This window comes from Mirounga angustirostris, unplaced genomic scaffold (assembly GCF_029215605.1).
Source record: "Mirounga angustirostris isolate CCGP_5_RB_7025 unplaced genomic scaffold, mMirAng1.0.hap1 SCAF_13, whole genome shotgun sequence".
Taxonomy (NCBI): Eukaryota; Metazoa; Chordata; class Mammalia; order Carnivora; family Phocidae; genus Mirounga; species Mirounga angustirostris.
In genome coordinates this window covers 50460159-50470823 of record NW_026991721.1, presented here as the reverse complement: position 1 = coordinate 50470823, position 10665 = coordinate 50460159, and the positions used below count along the sequence as shown (strand labels likewise).

The 10665-nt window shown below is 48.6% G+C and overlaps 1 pseudogene; it reads right to left on the bottom strand.

Annotated features, from left to right (window-relative positions):
- Nucleotides 1-697: 697 nt before the first annotated feature.
- On the bottom strand, nucleotides 698-2323 carry LOC135362236 (basic proline-rich protein-like; annotated as a pseudogene).
- Between the last annotated feature and the right edge of the window lie 8342 nt (nucleotides 2324-10665).

Genomic DNA, 10665 nt, shown 5'->3' with positions numbered 1-10665 from the left:
CATCTCACCACCCGTGCTCAGCTTGGCAGCAGCTCTGTTATTAAAACCAATCGTCATAACCTTGTTCCCGAGTCAGCCTTCTCACCAGTCCTCCTGGATTAGACCCGTAACTCTTGGTTGTTGAGGAGGGGCTTCCAAGAGGAACCAGAAAAAGACAAGAGGCAGGAAGTGCCTTAGCAGAGAGTTTGGCTCCATGCAATTCTTGGGTCTCACTCCAAGGGGTGGGACCAGCTCAGCCAGCCTTGGGCTGAATCTGACCTGACACTCCTTTCTTGGTGTGGCACATTGTCCACTCTTGCTCCTCTCTAGGTCTTTCTTTCCCCTCTCTGAATCCGGGGGTGGCCGTACCCTTGGTCTCTCAATCCCAACCCCACTTTGGCTCCCACACCTATGACACAAGGAGCTATCGTTGTATCTTACAGGTGAGGAAATTGAGGTCTGGGAAGTAAACTGACTTGTCTGAGGTCTGAGGGCTCTTGGAGCAGTGGACCCAGAAGGTGGACTAAAGCAGAAGCTCATTCCATTACAATACTCTGCCTCCTCTTTGGTTTTACAGAAGCGATTAAGGCCTGGCCTCTGCCCTTAAGGAATTAGGGCCTAGCGGAACAGAAGGGCACACAAACAAATACCTACCTCAAACCAAGGCAACAGTCAGATAATGGAGATATTTACACATAGCTCTGAAAGTACAGAGGGGCTAGTTATTGATTTTGCCTGCCGAGCTGGTGATGGTGGTGATGGTGGTGGAAAAGGTGAAAGTGGTTGATGATGGTGGTGATGGTGATAATAGTGATGGTGGTGGTGGTAATGGTGGTGGTGGTGATGGCAATGGTGATGGCGGTGGTGGTGGTGGTGGTACTGGTGATGGTAGCGGTGATGATAGTGATGATGGTGGTGGTGGTGGTGGTAAAGGTGGTGATGGTGGTGATGATGATGGTGGTGGTGGTCATAATGGTGATGGTGGTGGTGGTGGTCTTTGTGACGGTGGTGATGATGGTGGTGGGAAAGGTAGTGGTAAAGGTGGTGATGGTGGTGATGATGATGGTGGTGGTGGTGGTCATAATGGTGATGGTGGTGGTGGTGGTGGTGGTCTTGGTGACGGTGGTGATGATGGTGGTGGGAAAGGTAGGGGTAAAGGTGGTGATGGTGGTGATGATGATGGTGGTGGTGGTCATAATGGTGATGGTGGTGGTGGTGGTGGGAAAGGTAGTGGTAAAGGTGGTGATGGTGGTGGTGGGAAAGGTAGTGGTAAAGGTGGTGATGGTGGTGATGATGATGGTGGTGGTGGTCATAATGGTGATGGTGGTGGTGGTGGTGGTGGTGGTGGTGGTGGTCTTGGTGACGGTGGTGATGATGGTGGTGGGAAAGGTAGGGGTAAAGGTGGTGATGGTGGTGATGATGATGATGGTGGTGGTGGTCATAATGGTGATGGTGGTGGTGGTGGTGGTGGTCTTGGTGACGGTGGTGATGGTGGTGGTGGGAAAGGTAGTGGTAAAGGTGGTGATGGTGGTGGTGGTGATGGTGGTGGTAAAGGTGGTGATGGTGGTGATGGTGGTGGTGGTGGTGGTCTTGGTGATGGTGGTGGTGGTGGTGGTGGGAAAGGTAGTGGTAAAGGTGGTGATGGTGGTGGTGGTCATAATGGTGATGGTGGTGGTGGTGGTGGTGGTCTTGGTGACGGTGGTGATGATGGTGGTGGGAAAGGTAGTGGTAAAGGTGGTGATGGTGGTGGTGGTGATGGTGGTGGTAAAGGTGGTGATGGTGGTGATGGTGGTGGTGGTGGTGGTCTTGGTGATGGTGGTGGTGGTGGTGGTGGGAAAGGTAGTGGTAAAGGTGGTGATGGTGGTGGTGGTGATGATGGTGGTGGGAAAGGTAGTGGTAAAGGTGGTGATGGTGGTGATGATGATGGTGGTGGTGGTCATAATGGTGATGGTGGTGGTGGTGGTGGTGGTCTTGGTGATGGTGGTGGTGGTGGTGGGAAAGGTAGTGGTAAAGGTGGTGATGGTGGTGGTGGTGATGGTGGTGGTGGTCATAATGGTGATGATGGTGGTGGTGGTGGTGGGAAAGGTAGTGGTAAAGGTGGTGATGGTGGTGGTGGTGATGGTGGTGGTGGTCATAATGGTGATGATGGTGGTGGTGGTGGTGAGAAAGGTAGTGGTAAAGGTGGTGATGGTGGTGGTGGTGGTGGTGGTGGTGGTGGTGGTGGTAAAGGTGGTGGTGGCATGTGTGTGGTATAACTTTTAGAAGAGGTCGTCCTGAAGCAACCTTGCCAGTGTTCCTCAGAGGGCAGAAACTCCAGAGAGCAAATACCAAGTTCGTGCACCATCAATCCTAGAAGCCAGTCCGTGGCAGGCACTGCTAAGCAATCTTCCCCGGTGAACCTGGATATGGCTTTAGAATATTTTGCAAGAAAGTATCCAGCAGCTAAGTCTATTGGTTGAGGCTGGCAGGAAAGAAGGACATTTTTGGTATTCCCAAGTCTTAGACAAATAACTCCTATTTTCTGGAAGAGGAAACAGGCTCAGAGGAGGGCATGACTTCCTTACAACACTGTGGAACAAAGCACCTGAAATTCCACCAGGATCTGCTTCTCTGAGTGATTTTCTTATCTGTTCTGCATTAAGGAACCGACATTTATTGAATTCTTGCTCTGAGGTAGGTTCTGTGGCATGAATGGGATATTACCTATGCTACCTTTCACAATCTCCCACCTACCTACGAGGTAGTCACGATTATTGCCATTTTACAGGAGAAAAAACCGAGGCTCAGAAATGTGAATAGCTTGCTCAAGATCACACAGCCAGGAGGCGGTGCACATACCTGTGTTCAGGTCACTTATACTCCAAGGTCTACTTATTTTTTTCTTCCTCTAAATTTATGACAAAATGTTTAAAATTTTAAAAAGGTTTAAGATGAATACAATGCATACCTCTGTCCCTGGTCCCCAGTTAGGATGTGAAACAAAGCCTGTTTTATTTTTGCAGAACACCATACTGTCCTTTATAACACATTAAAAAAAAGGGGGGGATTTAATAAGGTAATTGAGCAATGTTGAACATTTCTCAATGAAGGCTGCTTTTAGTGGACTTTTAAAATGAATTTTCTTTATAAATTGAAATCATGTCTTTGGATATTTCAGAGATTGCAGCAAGGGAAGCCTGCAATTCGCAGACCCACTCATCTGAGGAGTCATTTAATGCTACAGACATAGATCTCGATTTCTCTTTTTACCTTTAATCAATTTTAACAAGCCAGATGGTCATTGCAAATGGGTCCTCTAGCATCTCCCTCTTCTGTCTCTGCTGCTCTCGGGGATTTATTTAAATTTGGCAACAATTTTATACTTTCCTATTCTCTGCTTCCCTGTCACTATTAGGGTCACTCCATAATACTCATAACTACATCTTTTCTAGCTCCCTGATTGGAATTAACTTTTCCTTTTATACTCTACAATCTCCCTGAGCACACAGTAACCCTAGTAACACATACATATGCCTTGTGTTATTTATCTATGTAATTTCCTCATTAGACCCAGTCTTGCTCATCTATAATCTCTGTAACAGTAATTATCATAACTGCTAATGCTTTACATTTTCTAAGTACTTTTCCTAGTCATAATATTATTTAATACCGCAATATCTTGAGTTAAGTCTTTTTTATTGTATTCAATTTTACGGATGTGGCCATAGAGCCTCAGAGAGGTAATGCAATTTGCCCAGAGTCACACAGCTATCTAGTTGCAGGGTTTAGAGCAAATTTAGCACTCTTACCCTGTAATTAGAATATAGAGTCTTCTATAGATAATTTTAAAATACTGATATTTTAGGGGGTGCCTGGGTGGCTTGGTCAGTTAAGTGTCTGCCTTCCACTTAGGTCATGATCCCAGGGTTCTGGCATCGAGCCCCATGTGGGGCTCCATGCTCAGTGGGGGGGCCTGCTTCTCCCTCTCCCACTCACCCTGCTTGTGTTCCCTCTCTCGCTATGTCTCTCTCTGTCAAATAAATAAATAAAATCTTTAAAAAAAATACTGAGACTGGTTATAATTTTATTCAAACTCCCACCCGTCAATTTCTTTATTCTAGAAATATTTACTGATCATCTATTATGTGCCAGGAATCATGTTGGGTTCTGGAAAAACAGTAGTGAATCAGACAAAGAAAGCCCCTTTTTCATGGGACTTAGAGCAAAGTGGGGAGCCAGTTTACTGGTAATCAAATACCTAAGCAGAGATGGTAGGCTGAATAAAGATGTCCCCCCAAGGTGTCTACATCCCAATCCCCCAAAACCTGTGAAGATTCTGTCACTTACATGATAAAAGGGACTTTGCAGAAGTGGTGAGGTTAAGGGTTTTGAGCTGGGGAAGTGAACTAGGTTATCTGGGTGAGCCCAATATACTAATATGTGCTCTTGGAAAAGGGAGGCTGTGGGACCAGAATCAGAGAGGAAGAGGTGACAAGGGAAACAGAGGTGTAGCTGGTATGACTGAAGATACGGGGACCATGAGCCAGGGCCTGGAGGACAGTTCTAGAAACTGGTAAAGACAGGGATAGGGATTCTCCCTCAGAGCCTCCAGAAGGAACATGTTCCTGCTCACCCATTTTGGCTTCTGACTTCCAGAACGGTAAAAGAATAAATCTGGGCTGCGTTAAGCCACTACAGTCGTGATGATGTCTTACAATGGCAATAGGAAACTAATACAGGAGGTCGTTAGAGATTATGATCAAAACTGTACATTAAAGAAACATTTTGACGACATAAATATTAGGGAAGGACTCTCTGAGGGGAGGATGAGCGCGAACCATCCGAAGGAAGAACATCCCAGGCAGAGGGAAGAGTGAGTGTAAAGGCCCAGATGAGACAATGTGCTGAGAAGTGAAGACAGGGCCAGTGTGGCTAGACTTGAGTGAAATGAGGCTAGACCAGAGTCGGATCATACCAAGCCTTTTAGGTCAAGGCAAGGAGTTTAGAGTTTTAATGAAAAGAAATGGGAAGGTCTTGAAGAATTTTAAACATTGCATTGTCTACTGTTCCCAGCAGGACGAAGGCCCTTCCTTGGGGCATGGGGAAAACGTTATACACAATCAAGGCCAACCCACCCTCCAAAGTAGCCTTCTTGTGTTCTACCAGGTTCTCAGAACATGTACAGTTTCCATTAGGAAGCATGGGGTTTTCTTTCTGCCAACCTGGCCCTCTAGTTCTGTAGGGGGCATGTGCCCCCAATGTGAACCAGGGGCAGCGGGTGTCCCCATAACCTTGGATGTAATTTATTGCTGGGAGGGCTGACATGCGGCATGGAGGAGAACTCAATATTACTACACTTAACAAATGGCCCTGCCAAGGAGCAAAACTTATCATTTGAAATCCTGTACAAATATTTTGCTTATTTTTTGCTTCTGTCTTTAGAATGTTAAGCTCTCTGAAGTCAGGGAGCTTCTGTACTTTTATCCCTGTGTTTCCAGTGCCCGCACACAGTAGGTGCTCAAGAGGCACACGCTGAAAGCATGGATGATTGGAGGGAAGGGGCACCGATTATTTACTCACTTTTGGGAGGAAGCAGAGAGGACTAATAAGCGGTAAAATACAAACATCAAACAACCTACAGTCCTGCTAAAATGCTTGTTTTGAAAATAAGATTTTGTTCTAACGCAATTTATAGTAGGGAACGACATGAGCATAATGCAGCTTTCTCCAGTGAAAAACACTAAGTGAATGCCAAAAACCCAGCTGGACAGAGCCACAGAGGAGTATGCCAAATGCACACACACGCATACAAATCAAACACCCACCAGCTCCCTTAGTTCACTGCCTGTGGTATGAGCCACACCCATCCGCATTTGGGCCCACGCTCTCTGTCCAATTTCACATCCTTCTCCTTCACAACTCAGGGTCCTGATGTCCACAAGCAAATAGCTGGTCTTTCTCAAGGTAAAGTATCATAGTTACTGTAGGATTTTTGCACTGAACCACTGAATATATTTAAAACTGTATCACTATTTTCATTAGATTCCCGTCCTAAAATGAGAACGGTGCCTTTTGTGAAATTTTGGAATGGGGTGCCCTTAACTCCATTTCCCTTGTAAGCCTGTGGTTTTTTGTGCACGATTATACACAGCACAGAGATTTTTACAACACATACGTGGCATTACAGCAGAACTGACCGTACTTTCTTCTGTCTGTGACACCAGGCAAATAAGAAAATCCACACAATGAATAGCAAGAAATTGGAATCAAACCATTGAGCACTAAGGAATCATTCATGATGTCCTGTTGGTGTATAGGACAATCCTCTTAGTATTTATTTATTCATGTTTTGCCCATCCTCCAATTCATTTATTTATTCTAAAAATATTTATCAAATGTCTACTACATGTCAAGTCTTGAGATAGACCCTGGTGATACAGCAGAGAACAAAAATAGAGTCTTAGAAAATCTTAGGGTTGGGAGAAAACAATAGTATAATAATACATAAACCAAAAGCAGTGATAGTTGCAATGGACTGAAGATCTATGTTTCACCCTGCACATTCATAGTTTGAAATCCTTTCCCCCAATCTGATGCTATTTGGAGATGGGGCCTTTAGAAGGTGATTGGGTCATGAGGTGAAGCCCTCATGAGTGGGATGAGTGTCCTTATAAAAGAGACTCCAGAGAGCTTCCTTTTCCTTTCAGTCATGTGAGGACACAACGGCGAAGATGGATGTCTATCAACCGGGAGGTAGGCTTTTGGCAGAAGTGGAGTTTGTCTGCACCTTATTCTAGGACTTCCTAGTCTCCAGAACTGGGAGAAATCAGCTTCTACTGTTTATAAGCCACTAGGTCCATGGTCCTTTGTTGTAGCAGCCTGAGCTCAGGCAATGTTAGTCTTTATTGTAGGCTTACTACATTCCAGGCACTATAATCAGCATTATATATACATCATCTTATTCAACCCTCTCGTTGCCTAGTATTAGGCATTAGTATTCTTCCCATTTTCCAGATGAGGATCCTGAGGCTTAGCAAGACGTGATGGGGCCAGCATTCATAGCCAGGCAGTCTGCCTGGAAGGTATTACTGACATCTGTCTCCTCTGCCTCTGCCTGATCATGTCCAGCAGTAGGGAACACACCGCCTCTCAGAGCAGCCCGGTCCATCTGCGGCGGTATGTCAAAGGGGTGAAGTGGGGTGAAAAAACGTATTTCAACAGCCGGCACTAGAGCTCATTGTAGGGGGAGAACTGAATTTGAGAAAATACAGTGGGAGGCCACTTCCTTTGGGAGTGCAGAGGAAGAGGAGGGGGGCAGGCTGAAAGGACATCAAGTTCTACTGCTTGGCATAAGATTTTAGTAGAAAATTATGGATTGAGGCAGAGGAGAGGAGGGTGAAGAGACAGAAGCATCTGTACAACCTGGAGGAGCACTGTTGCCCATGGGGAGCAGTGGCCAGTGAAGAGGTCCTCCACGGGGTGGGGGGTCGGGTGGCTACAGGGTTTCAAAGGCGGGGGAGGCATGTTCCTATTCATATCATCTGCTTTGCTGTGATGTCAACCTGTCCCATCTCCCAGACTTCTGTAAAGTCTACAGTATACATAGACGGGAGAAGATCAAAGCTGAAGGGTCATGCGCCGGAATGGAAAGGGCCCCAGTAAGCTATGGCCAATCACTCCTGGTCTTCCTGGGTCAGCTGAGGGAAGTGAGAGCCATTGTTGCAAATGGGGGGAAATCAGAACTGGCTGTGCAGTGAGAACCCAAGCTCCAGGGAATTTGCAGACATCTGAAGAGGGCTCAGGTGTAGATCAGGGGCTTACAGGTCCCCTTTTAGGTAATTTTCAAAGGACTAGGAAACCTCAGATGGCTTTGGGTTATATTTGTTAGGACCAAGGGCTCTCAAGTAGGGAAACTCTGCTTTGAATCCCAGTTTGGCCATTTAATGGGTGACCTTGGGCAATTAACATGCCTGCCCCTCAGCTTTCTTCATCCACAGCCTGAAGATGACCTTTCCCACTTGCGGGGTTATTCTGGGAATTGGGCATATGTAAAATATGCCACACAATGCCCGTCATAACAATCAATCCATCCACGGTTGTTGTTATAACTAACTCCAGTAGCATAGTACAAACGGCTAAGAAGCTTTCTGTCTGGGGGGAACAGGGGGCAAGATCCATTTCCATTGCTTTCTGGCTCTGTGTACCTGGGTATGTTGACTGAACTTCTCTGGCTCTCAGTAAGGTGGGGAAATATAACCAACCTGCTAGGGCTTGGAGGATGAAATGAATGAATAGAATATGCTTAAAACTCCACTGGGCATACATAGATGCCCGATGATAGGGGCCAAGGCTAATCCACACAGCGCCTTTTGTGAATTAGGTTTTCAAAAGTGTGTCCCTTTGTTTGGGCAAAAGAGCCCATGCTAATTTCAGCCCCACTAACCTCCCTGGCCCGGGGTGTTGGGGGGTGGCTTGGTGCAGTGTGCATCTAGCCCACGGGCAGCACGCAGTCTGCCAGGGATGGGTGGCTGTTACGACTGTGCCAGTTCATAGCCTTCTGCCCTGGACTTGGCCTCTTTGTTCTGGCTCAAGACTATTCCAGTTTGGAAGAAAGCACCGGGCCCTTCTTGATTTTCTCTTCAGCTCCAGCTGCCCTCCTCTGCTGACCTGGTTTCTCTACCCCACTCCCCCCACTTCCCATCCTCCTCCTCTATGGTCCCCTTCCCCCAGCCCAGGATCCTGGCCACCCCTGCCTGTGTGGCTGGCTTCGAGACCGCTCAGATGGGAGGCTGGATCTGGGGCCCCCTCTAGCCTCGCGGGCCCAGCCTAGGTTCTGGAACAGCCTCTGCCGAGATAATCTAGTGCTTTAATTGCCAAGACAGCTCCCAAAGGAAGCAGCCGATCACGGCCCACAAAGGGCGAGAATCCTCAGTGGGAAGCTGGGCTGGCTGCAGAGCCATTGAAGGCTATTTTTAGTGCCTGGCCACAGAGGTGCCACCAGAAATGCCAAGCCGGAAGGCAGCCTGCCTGCCCGAGGGCTGGGCTCTGAGGGGCCTGCCTATAACTTCCAGCCTCGGCTCTCTGAGCTTCCCCCTCCTCCCGGGTGAGGGATCCAGGCGTTGCTGGCGGTGGCGGCCACCCCTCTGCTGGAAGCCAGAGCCCCCAGGAGGGACAACAATCCCTGGTGCCTGGGCCACGGGGTGTTTGAGCATTGGGGGTGGTTAACTGCCTGGCAATACTGAGCACCCAGGACGCAGCTCCCATCTAGGTCCCATTCTGCACACGAGGCACCTGCGCCTCGCAGATAGGAAGTGACTTCCCTGAGGCCATTCTGCACGAAGTCCTCAGTGCGGCTGCAGGCGCCCCCGACAGCACATGGGTGCGCTCGCCTCCCAGCTGCTCACTGCTCTGCCCTCTTGAGTCCCAGCTCCCCACTGTGAAGAGGGGCAAGGAGAGTGCTGCCACGCAGGGAGAACTAGAGGAAGCCCGGAAGGAGCCTGTCGTTGTCCCAGCGTGGAGGGAGCACTTGGTAAACATTCGCTGTTGGTGCGGGCAGCTGACATGCATCTTAGCTAACCCTCGCGTCTCAGCAAGGCCTTAGCAGCCCCCTTTTTCAGATGAGGAAACTGAGTCCCAGAGGCATGAACTGAATTCCCACAGCCATCCAGCTGCCGAGGGTAGGAGTTGGGCCTCGAGCCCAAGGCTCTGCCCTCCCACGTCTAAGATCTTTCTTCCCTGGAGGCTGGAACTTCCTGTGTGCTGTGCTCCTTGGGAATGTGACCAGAGGGCAGGTGTCAAGAAGATGATGACGTGTGTGTGCGCGTGAGTGCGTGTAACAGGTTAGAAAGGTTGATGGGGAGGAAGAGGAAACGTGCTGTAGTACAGAGCTCGGGTTAGCAAGGATTTAGCTCCCCTTTGCTCCCTTGTGGCTTCCAGGGTATTCCTGAGTCACAGTTTAAGAGATGGAGCCCCCCAGTTGTCCTGAGTGCCCTTCCCCAGCCCTTACATGGGATGACTCGCATCCTTCCTGTGTTCAGTGTGTGGCAGCAGGTGGGGGGCGCTGCGAAGCCCACAGGCTTTCCTTCCATTGCTGGGCCTATCAGGGTCAAGGTAGTGCTCCTATAGTCTGGTGTCCAGGGTTTGCCTCCATCAGCCCCACCTGCTTCGCTCTGTCCCTGACATTCTGTTATCGGAAGTATCTCTTACAGATACCTTTCCTCTCTAGCCCACAGCCACCAACCCCAATTTAAAGCTACTTTTCTCAGCTGAGCCACAGCCTTCTATCTGGCTTCCCTCACCTAGGTGGAGGCCACTGCAATCCACAGGGCCTGCCTGACAGGGGGCCTCCTCCCATGTGACTATCACCAGGTCACATCCCTCCTTCGATCCCCTCTTTCCCCTCTTGAGCTTTCACGGGCAAGAAAGATGAACAGCTTGAATTCTAGCTCGCACCACCGTCCCATCTGCAGTCTCTCTCCAGCCCCCAGATAACGCAGCCCACCTTTTCCCAAAGGTGTGTCCCCCAGAAAACAGGCGTGTGGATTGTTAATAGGCCAGCTGCGGGGTGAGGGCGCATTCCTTGTGGGAATTAGTATGGGAAAAATACTGAATGAGGCTCAGCAGGTTTATTTGTTGTGGGACCTCTCAGAGGCTCTGTTATGCTAATTTATGACACAAAAGCCCTTCAGTTGGTCACAGGCCAGTCCT